The sequence below is a fragment of the Anolis carolinensis genome, chromosome 2 (genome assembly GCF_035594765.1).
Source record: "Anolis carolinensis isolate JA03-04 chromosome 2, rAnoCar3.1.pri, whole genome shotgun sequence".
NCBI lineage: Eukaryota > Metazoa > Chordata > Lepidosauria > Squamata > Dactyloidae > Anolis > Anolis carolinensis.
In genome coordinates this window covers 279,402,727-279,424,959 of record NC_085842.1, presented here as the reverse complement: position 1 = coordinate 279,424,959, position 22,233 = coordinate 279,402,727, and the positions used below count along the sequence as shown (strand labels likewise).

The 22,233-nt window shown below is 36.8% G+C and overlaps 1 long non-coding RNA gene across 4 annotated transcripts in view; it reads left to right on the top strand.

Moving 5' to 3' along the window:
- Positions 1–22,233, top strand: part of LOC103277622 (uncharacterized) — a 70,552-nt gene that overhangs the window by 24,438 nt on the left and 23,881 nt on the right. For 3 of the 4 annotated variants that reach the window (XR_010003539.1, XR_010003538.1, XR_001729868.2), the window contains exons 3-6: positions 1,326–1,637; positions 2,692–2,843; positions 6,601–6,738; positions 7,150–7,247. This is a non-coding gene — a long non-coding RNA (uncharacterized LOC103277622). The remainder of the gene's footprint in view (positions 1–1,325; positions 1,638–2,691; positions 2,844–6,600; positions 6,739–7,149; positions 7,248–22,233) is intronic. The other variant, XR_001729867.2, reaches the window with a different exon arrangement.

Below are 22,233 nucleotides of genomic sequence, written 5' to 3'. Positions count from 1 at the left end.
GACCACCATTTTCGCTGATTTCCGGCCAACAAATATACACAAATAGAAAAGAGGGACTTTCACAGTGAAGAACCCAATTGAACAGGAAGTAAGACTTTCAAAACAGGAACAGGTTTCTTAAAATATAAAAAAATAGTATATTATAAAAAGTTATAAAAATTTGCCAAAAATCATAGAACACAGGAAACATTCTGCAATTTGTTGAGCAAAGAGTGTGGAATGTGTTCTCCCACTGTACCAAATTTGATGAGAATAGCTCAAGAAGTGAGGGCGGGAGACCCCCAGAAAAGTCCCCCCCGGTTTCCTGTTTTTTGGCGATTGTGCATGCGCGTCCGCCATTTTAGAAACATTTTAGAAACATTACGAATTTTTGTAAATATCCAAAAATTTTGGGTGAAACATTTAGAAATAATTTCTACAACGAAGAGCCGGCACCCCCTACTTTAGAAACGAGAATTGAAACAATTTTTCCATCCATCGGACAACCCTAGTAGATATATATGGGGATGTGAGGAGAAGAGGACAGGGAGATGTAGAAAAATGTAACTGGTTCCAATTGCTTCAGAGGTTGATAATGGGTTTTGAATTTAGAAAGCTAAAAAATGTTTCTGAAAAAACTGAGAACTCATTTCATTTTGGTTATCTATTGCTGTGTTTTTGGACTTGTATTATTAGATTACAGAGGTCTGTATCTGTATGCTTCACCTGTCTTTGAGCAAGCTGAACACCCTGCCTATGGTTTTTCAATGATTTTTTTTTGGGGGGGGGGGTTAGGCTTTTCTCAGAAGCAGACCCTGTCTTCTTTGAGGACATTTATCTTGCAGTCTAATAACGTACACTCTTAGGTTTGCAAGGAAATCATAAATAATTAGTATTAACCTCTTCAAAAACAATTGCACACTATAGTTAAGTCCTGTTATGTTTTCCCCAAGGTCCTTCAAGTAGCTTTGAAAGTAGTAAGAAATTACTTCCTTACTTAAAAAGTGTGATGTAAAAAGATTGGTAAAGGAAATGTGTGCTATACTTATGCTCAAAAAACATTAACTCCAACTAAAAATCCAAATGGCATTATTATATACTATATACTATATTATTACTATTAAGAATTGGAGAGTGTGGAAAATGTGATGAATTCAGATGTGAGGAAAATTATGTGTCTCCCTCTCCAAATTAAAGTTGCTGGAGAGGTTGAGCTTTCCTTTGAATAGGATGAAACCAGCCAAATGTAGCTTTTATTCTATCCATGGAGTTATCAGAAAGGTATTTCTATCAGAAATATTTTTTATCAGTAATTTAGCCCTTCGTTTCTTTTTTCCGGTTTTCAGAACCGGGACTGTCTAGAATGAAGTCAACAATAACATTTCAAAACAAATCCTCTCCAAGACTTCAGTCTGAAGAAGAGTGATTTGAGGTCTGTCACCACTTGCAGGCGATAATCTTGTAGTGTAGCAGGAAGAAAGTGTTTCAGCTGCAGATGAAAGAGGAACACCTGCTGTGAAGCATTATACAAACGCTGAAGATGCTGGAAAGATGCCAGGGCTCCTTGGATATACAGAAGGGAGCTGCAAGACACACAGCTGCACTCCCACTGGGTGGTTAAAGGAAACCCATTGAAGAATGCTGCCAAGTACAACTCCGTAAGTGTTAGAAGGGACCTTTCATGAAATCGGTCAGGATACAAGACCATTCACATAGTGTATTTATGACACCCACTGGTTTGCCTTCATTCAAAGTACAATTTAACAGTCGCCTGGGATAATAACTTGAGAAATGCCAGGCTTTTAAGTCCCTATTATACATTTGTAGTGTATCAATTTAGTATCAGCGTAACTGTGACAAACTCCCCTGCTCCCTGGGAAACTATAATTTGAAAAAATGCTAAGATTTCTTTGGTGCATTTCACCAGTCGCCTCTATTTAAACAGAAAAAAAGAGTTTAGCATTGGAAAGAAAGAAGTGCGTGTTATGCCACGGTAGAGTAAAAAACATCCTAACTATATCATCAGCAACAGAAAGCACATGCCATAGCGTATACTAGAGAAAAATGTCTCTCCACTTTTTTGCCATAATATTCAAGCATATTTTTGTCTGCCCAATTAAATGGAACAGGATAATTATTTACATACTGTAGAACACCATGCTGTTCTTTGAGATGTCCTGCCTAAACTTTTCTTCCACATGGGATATGCTTTTCAGGGTTTTGCCAAACCCTTTTCTTCCAGAGTATGCACTTTTAGCATTCTAATCAACATACCTATGGAGGGAACTAAAAAGCTACATGTATTAACAAAGAAACACCGACGGACAGACAACATTTTAATAAGATGAACAGTGGGAAACAGAAAAGCACACTGAAAGATATTGGCTGATGGCAGCCAATGCTCGAATTGAAATAAAGCATTTTTTGGCCCAGTAACACTTATGTATCCAAATGTACACCTGTTCTTAGCTTTTGAACCCTCAGTGGAAACAAAAAGAGAGAAATAATTTAGTAACCAAATAAGAACACATTCAGATTTGAAGTGACTTTGACAAATGCTTGAATCAAAAGCAGACAGTGTCCGTGAAGCTTATGCTATAAACTTCTTCCCTGTCATTCCCAAAAGTGCTTCTACACTTTGTATGTCTTTTAATGAAAGAATATGATATGTCAAAGTGTTTGTATATTTCCTTATTTTTTTTTTCTGTGTAGGGGAGAAACTTCCACTCATGAGTCATTTGAATGAGAAAATGAACAGACACTAACAATTCCTTTAAAAATCCCTTGAAAGTGATCATCTACAAAGAGAAAGTAGGGGAAGAAAACAGCTATGAAGGAAGAGAGGATGGAGAAAGCTTCATCAGGTATGAGAAGAAATGAGGACTGATGATACAGTAGGAAAAGGAGTCATCCACATCTGTTTATTATGGACTTCCCCAGAGTAGACTGAATACCTTCCTATCTCTCTCTCTATATATGTATTATGTCTAAAATTACCAAATTTTACTTTGTTAATTGGTTTACAAATTTAGAGCTTAATCATTATATATACTTTTGTGTGGGTGCGGGAAGTAAGAAACATTAATCATTATGTGGTTCTTCATAGGAGAACTGTTGTGATCTGGAAAAAAAATCTGTGTTTGTGTGTGATTTTTAATGCGTCATGTTTTATTTACAACAATGTCTTCCTATTTATTAACCAGTCTCCTTGAATATAGACATTTTCAAATGATTGGCCTAATCCTGATTATCTCAGTCTGAATAAATCATGACATGATCCTGAGAACTTGGCAAGAACATCAATGATTTTATGTCTGGCATCGTATACTGGCTGTATGTTGAGGGAATGAAAGGGTTTTTAAAAAAAATTTCTTTACCTTGCCTCATTAGTCATTTGTGGCAATGCATGCATTACCACGTGCATCTAGTCTGCAGCTCCCAAGACAGAGAGAATTCCAGCAATGTCATAAAATTCAGGCATTTCTTGCTGTGCTACTGATTATTTTGTAGCAAGCTAGTAAGACGATGAGCGCTGCCAAAAAGTGCATCTATAAATTGTAAAGTGCATCTATCAATCTGCACATTAATATTGTATGTCAATAGAATCCTTTAAAATACAATTAATAAAGGGAGTAACCTTCATCTGTCACAGCCTCAGCTTTAGCCTACAAATCATTATGCACGATGAAACAATGGTTCCTTTGCCAAAGCCATGTCCACAGATGCTTTTCAATTAGCTACCAGAAGCAGCTACCCTGTGCTAAAGAGTCATGTGATAAAATCAATTAGATGGGTTTCGAGAGTTCTTTTCTGGAGCACAGAGGTTATCTAATCTAAAATAAGAGTTGATTGTCTTCAGTGATGAAAGTCAAACTTTAAAATATTCCTCAAGAAAGGATGGAGGGGCACCTATAGATATAGCTTATGAAAACAATCTGTGCATTATGCTACATAGCTGTTCTTTGAGCATTTTCAAACAGAATGGAAAATAACCTTATGGGATAGGTTTGTCAGTTACTATTTAGTATGAAAGCAAAATGGAATGTCTCTGTTACACGTTTCCCAGAGGCATCTGACTGTTTCATTTTGGAGAAAGAATGCCAAACTAGATCAGTAATAATATCCATAGCTGTGCGGATGTTGTGGACTGCAACTCCCGTGATCCTTCAAAATTGACAGCGGTGGCTACAGCTTTGGAGATGTGCCTCCTGAAATTTGAAGAGTCAGACATTCCCCAGCTCTGAATTGAACAGACCCTGGTCTGATATAAAAAGGCCACATGTTTATTCAAACCAGGCAGGCAATTGAGGTCAATCTTCCATTTGAACACCATTAAGGTGTAGCCTAAGGAGGAGTAAGAAAGGTTTAGGAGGACTTTACATATACAAAATTGGCAAAATACATATAAATCCAGTTATTTTTTATTTAATATAATTATACAATATGAATTTTGATATTATACATTTTCATGTGAACTCACAAAATACCACTAAACCCATTAAAAATTAATTTTTATTTGAAAAAAAAGATTACTTTATTATATTACTTGTATTAATTACCACATATTTAGGATGAACATTAAATCATTAAAGAATAAATTAATTTCATCATAGAGTGCTTTTTCTTCATTTTAGAATGAATAACAGAATTATAAAATAATTTTAATTGACTTGTATTAACCTGCCATAGTAGAAAAGCACTGAATATATCAATGGTTTCAGAAGGAACAAATTAAAGGCTTCCCATTGCATTTGACCCTGGAAACACTATGAAATTCTTGCAAAACAAGACTGGTAACTGAGGCTGGATCTACAATGCCATATCATCCAGTATCTGATCCCAGATTATCTGTCTTGAACTTGATTATATGAGACTACATTGCTATACAATCCAGCTCAAAATAGAAAATCTGCGACCGGAAACTGGATGACATGGCAGTGTAGATGGGGCCTAAGAGCACGATTAACTGGATTGGCCATTTACACTATGGGTGCATCTATACTGTAAAATGAAGGCAGCTTGATACCACTTTAACTGCCATGGCTCAATACTATGGAATATTGAGAGCTGTGGCTTTACAAGGTCTCTAGCCGTCTCTACCAAAGAGTGCTGATGCCTCTCCTGATTCCATATCACTGAGCCATGGCAGATAAAGCGATATCAAATTGCATTTATTTTACAGTGTTGTTGCACCCTGTGTGCCTTGTATTTAGACTGGTATTTGGCAATATCATTTACTATGACAGTCAACTGCACTATTTTAGAGCATTTAGGCAGAAGTGGGATTTCTGACCCTGGAATGTTCCAGGAGTTTTATGGACTGCCTCAAAACAAGGAAGATAAAATCAAAAGTGGTCAGAAATCTACTTCCAGTTTTGAAAAAATGTGTTGCATTTTTTAAAATGTCAAATAGTACAGGGGTTTTTTGCACCTTTTCAAATGGTGGATAATTATATCTGGAGAATCCTAGGAAGACCAATATTTGAGGCCAAAAATAGGGATGTTTAAGAAGTCTTGAGAACTCAAGAGCCGCTAAAACACCCTTGGCACTAGATGCAGCCTAGCTTGAATTCCCTGATTTCCTGCTGGAATTCTGAATTTCAGCAGCAACCTACACAGATTTTCCGTACTTAGTTGGGTCTTCAAAAATCTCTATAGTGTTTGGAAGTGCAAAAAGAGGTTGGTGAACATGCATAGTCTATGATACATTTTACCCATCTCTGAGTGAATATCTATCTTATCACTTTTTCCCCAAGAAAGGGATATTGGCATGTAGCCCAAAACTATGCATACTTATTTGGATGCAATGCCATTGCATTCAAAGAAACCTACTGCCAAGTATGGCACAAATGTTAAATACTGCAATCCTGGTGAAAAGAACATAACACTATGTAGCAAAATTTGGATTTTTTTTTGTTTGTTTCTGGTTTGAAAGTGTTATTTCCTGTTTAATCGTGTAATACTTAATTTGAAAGTAGTTGTTATACCCCAGAAACTTCATTTTTGTGGCTGCCAAAAATGTTGAATTGGTAAACATAGTTAAAACTATAGCAAAATGTCCCGCAGTTTAATTTTAAAAAAATCATGTTTTTATGATAGAACTAATTAAGAAATGACATTTATGACCCAGGAACAAAATTGTGTTACATAGTGTTATCAGTTATGCATTTTATTGTGTTATGCACTTGTATTTTTTTTTAACTTACTTCTACTGCTAACTACGTTTTGTAGTACACAGTGGCTACAAGAAAAGGCATCCTAGAGATCACAGTTTAATAACATACTAATAGATCTTATCTAAAATAGTCCTAATAAACATTTAAACTGTGAAGGTTGCCCAGAAGATTATTTTGTGTTGTTGTTGTTGTTGTTATTGTTGTTGTTTTATGCATTGAACTCATTTCCAACTTGTGATGGCCTTAAGGCAAAACTAGCAGGGTATTTTCTCAGCAACATTTGTTAAGAGGAAGCTTGGCATTGCTGCCTTCTGTTGCTGGGTTTTCCTTGCCCAAAGTCACCCAGTGGATTTCCATGACTGGCAAAAATTTGAACTCTGGTTTCCCAAAATCCAAGTCCAATACTTAAGCCACTATGCTATACTGTCCTTTTTGCCATTCTCAGTTGTTTCAGGCAAAAGCAAACCACTGCAACTTCTTCTGTATCATGCACTGCTCCTCATTAATCATCTCTGCCATCTTAACCACTCTCTGATGCAGCTGAGACATATGTGCCCTGGTTTCATCTGTGAAATATTGGAAGGTAGGCAGTTGCCCTTATGCTTTTGAACTAAAGCACTGAAGTTTTGATAGTGGGGTAGAAGATTAATATGTAAAGACCAGAAATTACCACATAATTATATTTTTACAAAGCACAGTTGGTAGTAATTGGTTTAGAAGACAGGATTGAGTAAACCAAAAGTAAGCTGCCTTATTCATCACGTTATAAAAGAGTCTCAAGAATTTTCACTTGGTACCAAAGGGATTTGCAGAATGCAGTAAAACCATATTGACATTAACTGTAAAGGTTAATGAAACATTTTTACAACAGCAACAAAGTTCAAACAAAGTACTTCTCTCTTTTATACAAACTTACACATAAATATCTGTCATACTATAAAATGTTCTTGTCAAGTAAAACTCATAGGGAATATCAAAGTGTTTTTTATTGCAGATGGGTGACATGATCGTAAGAATTTCAGCTTTGTACCTATGTGGCTCACTGCACTATACGGAGAACACAGAGAAAATTGGCAACTTAATTCTCTGAAAGTGAGTAACTTAGAAAGAACTCCGTAAGTATTGTGTGGTGTATTTAAATGAGTTAAGGGGCATTGCTAAACACTTCCTCCAAAACCAGCTATAAATAAATGTATCCAATGTGGAAGGTGTAAGTACATAGCAATTTAGTGATAGATGATCAGCCTCAGGCATTGTGTCATTTTTGCATGCCCATTTGGGGATGTAAACTGCCATCAGTTTGGGGTCATTTTGGGAGTGAGAAAACACCATGGCTGCCAGGGACCCTTTTCAGTAAGTTTTAGGGGTAAATTGAGGGCTGTGGGGAAGGGTGGGCTCCAGGGGCCCAAAGGTGCAGAGTGGCTGTGGAGATTGATCCCCGGGAAATGTGTGACACGTCAATCCTCACAGACCCAATATCTCATTAGACTTGGATCTTTCCCTGAGATTCGGATTTAATTAGATATTTAATTCATGTGGAGAAAACTGGCAAAACCCCAGTTTACTCCCCATTAATTTGCTTTTACCGGAAGCATCATTGGATGCCTCTGGTAAAAGTGAGACAGTTCTTGGGTTAAAGGCCTTGGGTTAAAGGATGGGTCCATAAATAACTACTAATCCCACAAATCAAAAAATACTGCAGTCTGTCTATTCCAGAGAAAGAGAAATCTAGAATGCCTCTTCTGTTTCTACCAATGGTTACTGGAAATGTGATGTTTGTGCATTTCCTCATTAAAAAGACAGTTTCAGAAGAGGCAGGAATATCAAGATAGCTTTCAGTTTAGACAAAAATTGAAGGAGCAATTGGAGTCTTTTTTATATCTGACAACTTTGGGCAATTATACATTTCTTCATTTAAATTTTATTTTTCTTATATATTGCCATGGGTCTTGCTCACTTTAATGAATAAGTTTTAGGACTTTATCACACAAGATAGACAAACCAGTATTATATTACATTTAAAAATAAGGAACCTCAGTAGTGCAGCAAGGAAGAGATACAAGAGTGTGCAGAACTATGGTCATGGGACAATGGAATGGTGAATCAGTGCAATTGTTCTCCTAAAGAAAAATGCAATATCAAAGGTGCGCAATGTGGTATGTATTCATACTAACAGAATTGCAGTGCAGTAGCAGGTTGGTGTGAAAAAGTGATATATGTGTGGAATCCTATTTGAAAACTGGAACAGAACAGGAAGACTGGCAAAGAGAGCTGCTGGCATTGCAAGTTGAATTTGAGTGTTTCAGCCTCTGCAAATTATTTAATTTTTAAAGTGAGTCTTGTGGTGTTGTTGCAGTAACTGGGCCTGAATCCTAAAGTCATCTGGGTAACAGAAATCTACATTAAATGGTTAATTACAATTAGAGTGAACTCATTGAATCAGTGGAATGTATTTATATGTTGACTCATACATAATTCAAGAATTGATTCAGTGGGTTTACTTTAGGTGGGATTCAACAATAGGATGCTGGCCCAAATCTACCAGAATGTGCCCAAGACCCCAATTTTAGAGCACCTCAATGTTACTTTGATAAGCAGAAAGGCAGGATATAACATTCATACAAATAAACTGTGACTCGTAGACTAAAAACATACAACTATGAACTACGATTTAACTGAAGCTGGTGTCCTCACTAAGAGATGTCTTTGTATGTGAAGAAGAGAAGATTCAATAGTCATGTATTTCGTCATGTGAAAGCAGCCTCAAACTACCCATGTAGCAAAAGGTTATTTGAGCATTGTATGATTTGTTTTTCTTCATGCTGTTTATATTGATGATTTGACAATGCTTTTTAAAATAGCAGCTGCAAAGCAATGTGCTGTCAATATAATAAGTAATTCCTATCATTCTCTCACAATATATTCCTGATTGGTATGATATATACTGTCCCAAAGGTCCACAGTTATTTATACAAAGAGCTCCTATGCTTGAAATTGGTTAGGTAACAAATGTTGAAGTGGCTCATATTTAGTTGTGAAGAAGTTTCCCCACAAATTGGAATTAAAAGGCCAGCACAACTTTTTGTTCCAATTTTACATTTCATATCCAATTATTACTTTTTCTTTTTCTTTCTTCAGTTTTGCTATCTTTAACTCAGTACTGCTTCTGGTATATTTTGCAATGTTTCTTTGAGACAGACAGCCTGAAAGGAGGCCTTATTCTTTAAAAATAACTGTGTTGTTGAAATAACAAAATAATTATACCTCAAAGTTATAATCATTCCAATAGTTTGACCTTTTCGTCATATGCTTCTGATCAATATCATTAATACTTACAGGAAGCAGTAAGGAGAGAAGTCTAGCCTGATAAATACATTATTGTTGCTATGGGGTATGTTTTTAAATGCCTAAACACTAATCGATATCTAGAAATTAGGTATTGACTAAAATAGTTTCATAATATGTAATTATTGGCTTGGTCTTTTAGAAATTAAACTTTTTTCTCTTTGGGAATAAAGAGTAAATAGATTGTCATGCAATTAAAGTGTGTTGTGACCTTTCTGTACAAGTTTCCTCTTTCCAAGAAGTTATTAAGTTTAAATATGATTGCCAAGCTATTATGCTCAAAGCATCAATTTTTAATTATTAGAAGGTCAGTATTGGAATATATGTGATTAGTGCAATATTTCAACACAGTATATGTTTTTTCCCCCCACAGGTTCACAGTTCTTTTAGGTTCCCCTTTGGGAAATCTAATCATTTTTTCCCAAAATCTTTCAGTGTGCTATCTTTCTAAATAGCTGATTTATTTGCTACACAATCCAACATAACTATAAATATGTTGCAATCGCCATCAATATCAGGGATCCAAATGCTAGACTGAGGTCATTGACAACTTTACATGACTATAGCAGTGTCTTCATCTCCTAGAATTCCCATATTGGCTGGGAATTTTGGAAAAGAAAATTCAAAACATTTGGAAGACCAGAATAGAAGAACTACTGTTTTACATGAATATAAGGCTTAGCTCAGTGGTTCTCAACCTGTGGGTCCCCAGATGCTTTGTCACCTATCTCCCAGAAATCCTAACAGCTGGTAAACAGGCTGGGATTTCTGGGAGTTGCAGGCCAAAACATCTGGGGACACACAGGTTGAGAACCACTGGCTTAGCTGATATATCAGGCTTATTTAAAATTCTTAAGGGCTACATCCCATAGCTAATGTTTAGTTTTCACACTAACAGTTTCCCATACTGAGGATCAATTTTGTAAGACATATAAACTGTTCCTCAGCGATGACTTTGTGGTAGTATACATCTTAGCTACAGTGTCTTGCAACATCCAAAATTTGCTTAGTTTCTACTTTATAGGCTTGTGTATGACAATCTAGCATGTTCTACTCAGTTAATGACTTTTTGTTACTTTTCCAAGAAAAAGAAACCCTGATCAAACATAATTTGAAGTTGCTCTTTATGGATCAACCGTGGAATTTTTGACTTCAGACCACTTTCCTACCAAAATCAACTTACTCGCCCTTGGAAGTGCAATAGAGAAATATAAATATTTTCATAGCTGTTGCTTTAGTTGGACAAGACATTAATAACATTCCATTTTGTACAAATCGACATCACCAATTCATGCAAACGGGTTTAAACTACAATTTTTTTTAAAAGGCAGATGACTGAAATATATTTAACTTCTTTGTGGATATAATTTCCTAGTGCCAAAGAATAATTTAATGTTTAATCTTCCATTTGAAATCTGCCCATAGTTGACACAGTAACATTTGATGATCCTAAGACACGTTCCAGTCTTTTAACAAAGCCAAGAGGCATGAAAGAAGATCAAATTTGATTAAAAATATGACCTTGTGGCTACTATTCGAACAAACCAGTTAAGAGTAAGAAATATAACCTCAGGAACTAGTTTGGACACTTGTAATCCTATGGAAAGCAAACAGTTTTCTGTTCTGTCTCCAGCAGTTCAATTTGATCAAGTAAGGGTGCATTGAAAACCAATAAAACTGTCATGGTTATCAAGCTGATCTTGACTAAGTAGGTGAAACCCTCTTTGTGCTTTTTGACTTTAGTACTCTATATGGGATTTTTTTTGTTAAGTACAATTTTGTTTTGAGCTCAGCAATTCTAGCTATTGCTGACTGATCAGTCCTATTGAAGGAGTCAGTGATGCCTTTGTGATGCATAACGTGACCTTAACAGATATCAGTCACTTCAATCGATAATAAAAATACTGAAGAAAGTTGTTCCACATTTCTCTGCTTCTAGTTCTTTCTTGTTGTAATATGGCATAGGTATATTATAGCCTTTTGGATTTCACTGGAATGCAAATCCCACTATTTCTCACTATTGGCTGTTTTATCAATAGCTGGGAGCCACCTTACAACATCTGGAGAGCCACACTTTTGTCATCCCTAGTATAACTACCTAACTTTCAGTTGGGTGCTCATCTCCACTTGAGTTTTAGAGTTGGTTTATGTGGCTCTTGTAAGATTTCTGAGTACATATGAGTTGTCTCTGCAAGTGATCTTTATACAGGCATCATGGTCAATTTGCACAGGTAAGAGTTTTTACACAATGCTGGAACACATAAGTGACAACCATGCTAATATGTTCAATGGCAGGAAAAATGTTTCATTTGAGTAATATGAAAATAGGCCTAAAGCTCAGCTGCAGAAAGTTTGTATTAAGAATATGAGAACAATCTTGCTGGATCAAACCACCAAATCCATTTTCCTTCATCTCATTGTGGAGATGTTTTCAAGAAGCATACAACTTGGACTTGAAGGCTCCTTCTCGTCAAAGTGACAGTGGTGCACCCTTTATCCATAATAAGCCTATCTAGCTTTCACATGGATAGTTTTAATTGTCTGTCAGTGTACCAGATTAGTTTTGAGCCGATGGTGAGTCACTGATGTTAGAGCTAAGAAAGTGTTATAAAGCCAGCAGTAGTCTGTCAGTGTACTTATATCTTTAAACACCTGCTTTTCAGATTATAATTAACTAGAAAGGTTAAAATCTTTGTGTTGAACATGTCTCATTGTCAGATCTATTGATGCTGGTTGATCTTGCTTACATAGATATAAATAGGTGGCAAATTGTGGCTATTTTATCAGACTATGTCCTAGTTTGCTTAGTTTACTCACCACTTTACTTCAGACTAAATGGGAAAAGAATTGTGCTTACTTGTATAGGTTGTCCCACATGGTAGAGATGACATCATATGTTGCCTAGCTTGGATTGAAGACATCTCCCAAGGTTGACCACTTGACATCTGCCCGCATTGACTTTGGTGTGTATTGGCACTGGAAAATACATTAGTCTACTTGATTATCAACCACTAGCATCTAAATTCTGCTCCTTTCCACCTGATGCATTCCATGGTATGTCATAGCACTTCAACAGTAAACTGTGGTACTGGGCTACCTCATTCTATTAACAAATTGAGATAATAAGTCTTGAGTCCAGGAAGAATTTTTTTACTGTACAGAAACACACCAAGCTGTGTGATGTCTCATGGGCCTTGTAGTCCCGTTCCTGGTGCTATCGTGGCTGATGAGGAGGAAAATTTGGGATTTCCACCGGTCCAGCTTGAATCGGAGCCTCGCCACCTGGAGGATGTTTGTCCTCAGGAAGTTAACCAAACAAGCCTTGGGCAGAATTCTCCCCCGTTTTCCCGAAAGGATAATTATAATAGAGATAGAGGAGCCAGGGAGGCTAATCGCCGGAGCCTCAGAATCGCTGCCATACAATTAGCTGATTAGGTCTGCTTCCCTTGGGAAATTCTAAGGAGTCATGCATCTGGACAGAGTTGGGTTTCCTTTCTTGTTCTCCAGGGAAAGTGTTCTGTTGGCGGGAAAACAAGACCCTATATAGGGGTTTTGCCGCAAGGGGAACCTTGCGGAGTCAATTTGTTCAGCTTGAGGAGAGAGATCGTGTGTAGACTTCGTACCCCAGTTCCCTGTTTCCCGGATCAAGTTCTCAGCCTTGCCTTGTTTCACGGATCAAGTTTCCAACCTAGCCTTGTTTCACGGATCAAGATTCCAGCCTTGCTTTGTTTCACGGACTTCTATGGACTCAGTTCATGTTTCATGTTTGCCTTGTTTCAAGTTTGATCTAGCCAAGATTCAAGCCTATTTTCCAGCCTTGTTGTCAAGCTTCCTTGGACTTTAAAGACCCTGTCATTCCCCACACCATTGCTTGGCAAGGTGTGTGTTTCGGTCAAGTGGATTATAACTTTGGACTTTAATATCTTATATTGGACAATATATTTCTGGACTATATTTGACCTCATCTGGAAGGTCTGCTTCTGAACTATACTCTTCACTTGTTTTTATTGACATTATATATTTCTTTAATAAAGATATTAGATAGATTCTGGTCTCTGCGCATGGTTATTGGTGCTCTGCAGCCTGGGTCCTGACAAGCTGTGAGTGTGAGTTCCAATGTTAGAATGTGTACACACATAATGGACATGTGAGGGAAGAAGGTTCTACCTGGATTTTAAACCCACTAAAATATGAAACCTTTGTAGGTGCAGGAAACCAATTATATTGGCCATCCCCAAAAGGCTAATGGATTTGAATAGTTTTTCCAAAGGCTTTTAGAGATTTCTGTTTGTTCAACAGTTGATTCTGCCAAAGTCCCTATTCACTTCCGGCAGCAGGAATTAGCTTTTGTTCAGGCACAATCAGTCCTCAGTACAGAGCCAAAATCTCTGGTTTCCTAAGGAACTGGTGGCAATGAAAAATGTAGATTGCTATTGGAGTGATGTTGGCAGAAAACACAGAACAAGTCCAAATAGGCCCACTCTGTTGCAAACAGGGTCTCTGCAACCATTGTGACTGTACAGAGTCATTCAGAATCAGAGTTATTGTCGTAATGGGCCTATTATTCTCTCTCATGAGCAGAGATAGCCCATTTTTTCATAAAAGCAGATAATTGCTTTCATCCTGGATGCTGTTCATATCCAGCAAACATAGGGTTTAGCCCTGTTTATGAAACCAATACTGGATGTTTTTGAGTTTATGCCACCCAAATTATATGGTTAGGATACATGCAGGAGGGGGAGCTACCATATGTCTACTTGACCTTTACCCATCTTAATTTAAGTGGTCAAATGGAGAGGACTGAGCTGGCGAAGTACATATGGTGAGTAATGAATTCCCCTTTGCAGCATGACAATGTTGTAGTGTGCCTAAAAGCGGTAGTGAGGATACCCCATTGAACTGCATATTTTTCAGCTAGTTCAGCCATAACCGTTGTCATAGGCAGTGTCATCACAGATAGTATCATCACAGCTCAAGATGGGATAGACTACACATTCAATTTTTTTTTCTTGGCGTCTTGGTTTTTAGGCCTGTTCCTAGGGTTATTTGGGCCGCTGATTCAGAAAATTGCATTGGCTAGGCCACATCAGGTCTAGTTTCTTAGATAGAGTTATCATGACTGTCTTTGGGCAAGCAGATGAAGTCTGGTATATGGCATATGCTCTGTATCTCAAAAACCAGAGCTGAAGTGGAAAACTGGTACCATATTTGGAATCAGCAGGTCAAATATAACCAGGAACAGGTTTAACATTTGAGGCAACAAAATGTGTGCTGGGCAGTGTTATCTTCATCCATGTTGAGCAGAATTCAAATGCGATTGGTGTGACAGAATTTGAATAAATACTACTTGTATTAACACACTCTGTTTCCTCATCTGATAGTAAACTGAGCATGCTAATATTTTCTATGATTCTTATTGGTTTATTTATTTAGTCATTGATGTGTAGCCATTTGTTTGTTTTATATATTGAACAGTCTGTACCAATGTGGAGCAGTGGTTTGAGGATTGAACTATGACTCTGGAGACTAGGGTTTGAATCCAACTTGGCCATTTGGAAATTCAATGGGTGGCCTTAGGTAAGGCACATTTTCTCAGCCTCAGAGGAAGATAAGGACACCCTCTAAGAACAAACCAAACCATAAAAAAAACCCTGTGATAGCTTCAGTTTAGGGTCCCTATAAGTCATCAAAAACCTGAAGACACACAACAACAATAAAACTCAGGCTTATGGTCAGGATCAGCTTCTATGCATGTTTACTTTGAAATTAGTTCTATTGATTTCAGTGAAGCCCGTACTGGAGAAAATATGGTTAGAAATAAAGTTTTAGGCTAAGTTTGTTGTCATTTACACAAGAAGGTTCATTGATTATCTTTTCTTTCAGTTTTTAAATATTTCATTATTTTCTCCTTCCTGATAATCGACTATCTCTGGGACAATTAGTTTGCACTTTTTTTTTTAGTACATTAGGTATTAGTCTTTTTCTGATTCTGAAGGTTTCTGAAGGAGGCAAAAATGGCCTTCTGAGCTGTTAGACTTTGGAATAAAACAGTAAATCAAGTCACTGATATGACTTACATATCATATTAAACACCGGGAATCCACCACAAAATCATTATACTAAAAAGCGACAATGTTGATTGATTAAAATGGTTTGGGCTGGATGGTGTTAAATCACAGTGAGTGATGTGACATTACAGTTTTACATATCATATTTCTGTCAAGACAATGAAGGTAAAAGGCATTGTCATTGGACGGTAACGGACAACGAGAGGAACTCTTGTGTTAGATTTATAGCTTGGTTTAGATTTAAAAAGAAGTAATTCTTACCTTGTGCCACTTATCAAATGACTGTAAATTCAATGATGATGTAAAATTCTAAGGCAGAACCACTTAGAGTTTTGACAAAGTGCCAGCTATAAAGTATTTACTGTTCTCAATGGTTCTGCCTTACACACTTAAATATTTATCAGAATCATGAACCTTTCTGATAAAATGTTCCTGATCTTTGCTGCTGCTTTTAAAAACTTGAGTGATTTCCCTCCTCTGAAATTGCCTTGATGTTTCTATAACAATTCTAACACTCTTAATTAAAATGTTAAAAACTTTGTGAAAATGCTAGGGTTTTGATTGTAGAATAAATCTTCTTGACTTTTCTAGCTGGCTGCCCTCATATTACAATGCCTCTAAGTACAAAAGTTGGTCAGCATAGTGGATGTGGATTATGGTCACAGCTGATTGCGTATCATGTTTCCTAGTTGTGATTTACGGCCCAATAGTTAATTCTTCTGGCATTTAATCTCAAAGTCATGCCTGCTCTCTGTGGATGCATTCAGTATTGTTACATTGTTAAACTTATAAATTATGGCATTAGTTGGAGCAACAAAGTAATGGACATCTATTTATTACGCAAAGCGAGCTTCAGAAGACACATTTGTGTGGCTTTCCATATTAACTTTAAGAATGTGTACATATACACTTCCGGTGTTTTATGGTGGCATTAGGAGGATTACACATTCATGCCACACAAAGCTTTGGATAAAAACACATGTTTTTATGTTTTCTAAACTGCCTGTTTTCCCTTTGTACAAAATCTAGTTCCTCTAGGATCTCAAGGAAAAGAATTATGTCTCTGCCCATTCCCTTGCTTTGTAAATTTCAGATTGGTACATTTCTTTTTGCATACAGAGATGTTTAAAAAGTGATGTTCTTAAACAGTAGTCTTCAAGTGGTATAGATCACTTTCCTACCTCAGATTTTCTCCAGATTGTTATGCATATAGCAGAATAAACTGGCTGCGATTGATAAAGTACTACTTCCAATAAGACAGATCATTCAGAATTGTATACATTACAAAAAAGCATATGAGTTAGTAAGCCAGGATAGAGCATGTGAAAACTTTTTCTTGGTATTCTTATTTTACTGTATGTCGGTATGGTTTGTACATGAGGCAGTATTTAAAACAAGATGAAATATCACCAGTCTGAAATATTTCTGTCTGTTTTACCATTTTAAAATTATGCTAACTCATTTGGCCGCATAACCATGCATCCCTTTCATTAGTTATCTCAACAACAGATCAGATTTTTTTTCACATTCAATCTTGCAGCATCTATATAACCCCCAAAATAGATATGCATAGGAATTGAGAAAGGACTCTGCACAGTTTCTTCTTTTACCTCTTTAATAAAATGGACTAGTAAGTTAGTAAGTAAGTTAGTTAGTAAGGACAAGTAAGTATAGTAATTTAGAGAATGAGGCAAATTATTATACATTTAGTGAAGTCAATACTTCAGCATTTTGTTATTTTAGTAAAGTGTGCATGCACACTTACACCCTTTAAAACAAACCTCTGATCTGCATTTTAATGGGAAGGCCCCATCCCAGCCACACATACACGGACGCTGGAAGATGAATCAAACATTTCATGGGGTTCTTAGGCAAGCACCTCTGCATTTGGGAAATGTTTTGGTTGGCTGTATCAGCCACCTATGATGTCTGGCTTTTCCAATTAACCTACTGTATAGTGAGTGGTTGCCTGGAAAGCAGGATATAGTCTGGATGGTCAATTAATAACCATTTTATTTTAGGGGTATATTTTGGTCTAGCCCTTGGTTCACTTTCTTTGCTTAGGGTTATGTTTATAATAAGGTTGTGGCAATAGCGCATGTGAGATTTATAAGAGTGGTGCTTGTACCCAAAAGAAAATCTCCAGTTTTAAGAGTTAACACATATAAGGGTAAGTTATAGACATATCAGAATATTGAAATCTTAGTGTCTTGTTTCCCAAGTCTTCCCAGGCCAACTCGTTATTTAAAATGAAATTCCTACTGCATAGCTAATTTCCCTTTGGATGTTTCAATGTTTTGCAAAAGTAACATTTAAAAAGGTGATTCTGAAATCACAATTTCTTTGGCAGGATGTACCTTCTAGGATGATTGGTCAAAAGGGAGATGTTTGTACTAATTCAGGTACAGGGAGGGATGTAAATCTGCATTTATTTTGTTTATGCATGCAGGAAGGAATACTTCAAAAAGTTTTCTCTGTGAAGTGTGAGATTACAAAAACGTTGGTGATTATTTTGCTGAAAGCTTTTCATACTTTGGGATTGTTTTGGGGTGAAAAATCTGTTTGCAACAAAACCTTTGTTTTTTTAAAATAAACATGTGGGTTTTGCATAAACTGCTGTTGGAGAAAACAACGTTGTACTGTGTGTGTGTGTGTGTGTATAATTTTCTGCAAAAATGTGATTTTTTTCATAAGCAAATGTTCCACAAAACATATTGAATTATGGGAAATCATCACAACTGGTCTACAGGGAGGTTTCTTTTTTTGCATTAATTTAGGTAGAGGTAGAGATGTAAATCTCAATTTTTTCTTGCATGAAAGTACAAATAATTTCAGAAGTTTATTCCCTACTGACTGAGTCTGCTGGAAGAAGACAAGAAGAGCAGTTTCTTTAAAAATGCTATCTTAATATAATATAAGATATATGTTTCTTCTAAAATATAAGCCTGTAGCATTAGCAAATAATACAAGGTTAACGTGACATTGATCTAGTTACCATCTTTTTATCTCACTGTGTGCGAGCCAAAAAGAATCAGGGATGTGTGTGTTCTCCTTGGAGGCTTAGATACACAATAGATTTTGTGGCAAACTAGAACCACAATATAGTGGCTATTTCTTTTAGTTGTCACAAGTGTATAATAGGATATTTCTTTGAGACCCTAAATTGCTTTGCTACAGGAGCCACATACTGAAAGTGACACCCAATTTTTCAAAAGCTCAAAAAAAGGGGATTTGTTCATTTATTGCTACTAATACTCAGTAAATGGTTGCTTCAATGAAATGCATCGTCTTTCTCTCCCCTACCTCTTGGTTTTGCCTCAAGATATATAGATATTTTTGATTTGTTACATGGGATCAAATTCTAGTTTTTAAAACAGGAGAGGATAAGAAAAATTTAAGTGAATCTGACATTTTGGCTTGAAGAGGGCAGCAAGACAAGAACCATATGTATAGATATGCATATTTTATATTAATGTGTTTTAATAAATGTATCTTTATGTGTTTTATGTTATTGTGTTTTGACTGCGCTGCACTTGGCTTCGAGCTGTGAGGGGAGACAAGTAACAACATGATGATGATGATGATGATGATGATGATGATGATAAACAAAGAGCCAATCAAATAAGCATTTTATAATAAATATTGTTGAAGACATTTATCAAAATGTTGACAAAATATTTGTGTTGTGAAAAGTATCAAGTTGATTGGCCAGGACATCGTATACTAGCACAAGCTGAACTCTGTGAAAATTGCTCAGGAGTTATTTAGTGTCATAAAGTATTGCCAAGGTTATAGAAACCAACCTTTGTCTTATGTGCTAAGACTCATCATACAACGCTAGTTAATGAGGAGGTTTAGAAGAAAAATGCCCATTTGCAAAGGTGTTTTTAACCATTTCAGTAGCTAGAAAAATATTTTGTTTAATAGCATTACAACCATTTGAAAAAGAAACTGGATCAGTTAAAACTGGAAGAGAAGCTCCAGGTAAACAGCTCCATGCAGAATTTTTACATACAGAATTCTTTGCTCGAGCCTTTCAATAGCTTCTGAGGAGGATTACAGTTTTTATTAAATTTCCCATGCCATTTGGTGCTCCGAGGCCTACGTATTGTAAATGATTTTTTTTTTAAAAAAAGTTCCCATGGCCTGGATGAATTTCTGATGAATGGGAAAGGGTGGGTGCAAAGTCAAGTCCCCATGACCCTCTGTAGCTCCGTGCCCCTTCAGTGACATCAAAGGTTACAGATTGTTTGAATGAATAGAGGGCCTTTATGAGCCATGCCTGTTGAACACAGGAGGACCTGGTGGCTGTCGCCTCATACGTCAGGAGAATTGGACCAAAGAGGCACATTTTAAAAACTAATTTAATGTCACATCAGAAAAACAAAATCAGTCTAGTTAAAAAGTTCATCATTTCTTTTTGGAATATTGTGAGCATAGGCTTTCTGGTTCAAATGCTGGTGAAAATGATAGAGGTATCAAATGACCACATGCCCTTAATGTGAATGTCAGTTCCATTATTTTTGAGGGAGGATTTGGGCACTCTTTCTCATTTCCCCTTTTCATGGGTTTACCCACCATGCCATCTCCACACACTCTCGGCTTTCTATTCCCTTGCTTTCCCATTTTATCCCAATCCAAACTACTGAAGTTGCTGGGGTTATTGTACCTTCTCCTTGTTCACCTGACTTTTCATTTGTTTTGAGAGGGTGGTGAAAAATCAACATGAGAAAAATCTAAGGGTAGAGGCAATTCTAGGGACTGGAAATAGGCTTCATATTAAGTATGAGCTTCAGTGCTGTGAGTTCTGGATTCACAGCACTGAGGCACCTTCTTCTCAGCTGTATAAAATCCAATTATCTGCTTTGAACTGGATTGTATGGCAGTGTGGACTCAGATAACCTAGTTCAAAGAAGATATTGTCGATTGTCTTCCTTGATATTATGGGTTATATGGCAGTGTGGAAGGGCCCTAAAATAACCCAGTCCAAATCAAATAATGTGGACTTTCTGCTGTGATGACCTGAATTATTTGGCAGTGTAGAAGGAGCCTAAATAATGACTATTCAAGAGAAATATTAGACCTGGCAGGTCATTTGGAGATTTTCCTTTGCTTTTAAAGTGTAAATAGCTATTTATTTTGAAGAGAAGAGATAATTTTATGGTTGCTACAGACTTTAATTATGAGTTTAATATGCTTATTAATCATCATGGTGGTTAAACAGATACAGGACCGTTCCACACAGCCCTATATTCCAGAATATCAAGGCAGAAAATCCCACAATATCTGCTTTGAACTGAGTTATCTGAATCCACACTGTCATATATCCTAGTTCTAAGTAGATAATGTGGGATTTTCCGCTTTGATATTCTGGGATATAGGGCTGTGTGGAAGGGCCCACAATAGATTAATTAATTACAGTGGATCCTTGGTATCTACTGGTATTTGGGTCCAGGATCCACCCATGGATACCAAAATCTGTAGATGCTTAAGACTCATTATATACAATGGCATAGTAAAATAGTGTGGTCTATATAGAATGGCAAGAGCAAGGTTTGTATTTGGGATTTTGTTTTAAGTGGAGGAATATTTTCAAGCTGTGGATGGTAGAATCTGGATGCAGAATCCACGGATAGGGAGGAAACATTTATATAGTTTTCAGTTAAGCAATAAAAGCAGGGGCAATAAAAATACCGTAAGGTACAATAGGTACAATAAAAACAGATTCAGAAGATACAGGCTTCCAAAGAAAACAGCATTCAGGGAGCTATTTTGCATGAAAAGCTTGCTGTTCGTTCAATATCTTCCTTGATTTAAGGAACTCTCCATTGTGCTAAGTTGTGAAAGCTTACTGTCTTCCCAAATCCCCATAATCTTTGCCAACATTTATGAGAACTCGCTCTTCAAACTTTTACACTGAAGAACGATCAATCTTATATAATGCCTTTATGGTGACATCCCCTGTCTTGACAGTAGGTGTCACTGCAGGACAAAGAGAAGGCTCTCAGTTTAGCTGTCACAACATGGGTTTTTGAATCTGATCATCTTGTCTTGTTTCTCTGTTTTTTAAAAAAAGGATCAGGGTGTCATAGGAGGTACATGCAACTTATAATGAGTTCACTCTGGAAATGAAGTTATTGGGACCTTGTTTTCAATTTCTTTGCAGAAAACAAATCTCTAAATATTATAGACAGCACATTATTCAAAAGTTCTTGTTAAAAAAAGATATGGTTTTTCTAAGTTGTCAGTAGTATTTACTGAAATATGATCCACACATCTATAAAGGATACATTCCTGGACTTTGTGTCAATATGTGAAATCACAGATGATTTTAAACCCAATTATTTTCAATGGGTCAATTGGCAGAGGCACTAAGAAGAGAGTGTAGCTCAGGCATGGGCAAACTAAGGCATTTACTTCTGGCCCTATGCATTTTCTCTGTACTCTCAGCATAAGGACACGGAGGCCCACCGCATCCTTATGCAGAATAGTGGGGGGAGAAAGGCACGCAACAGCTGAGAGCCCTCTGGAGCACTCTCAGCCACTACATGTCTTGTCTTCCTCTCAGCATAAGGACGATGCACGCGGCCCCATCTTTATGCCAAGAGGATGGCCCAAAGAAGGCATGAAGCAGCTGAGAGCCCCCAGAGCACTCTTGGCCATCA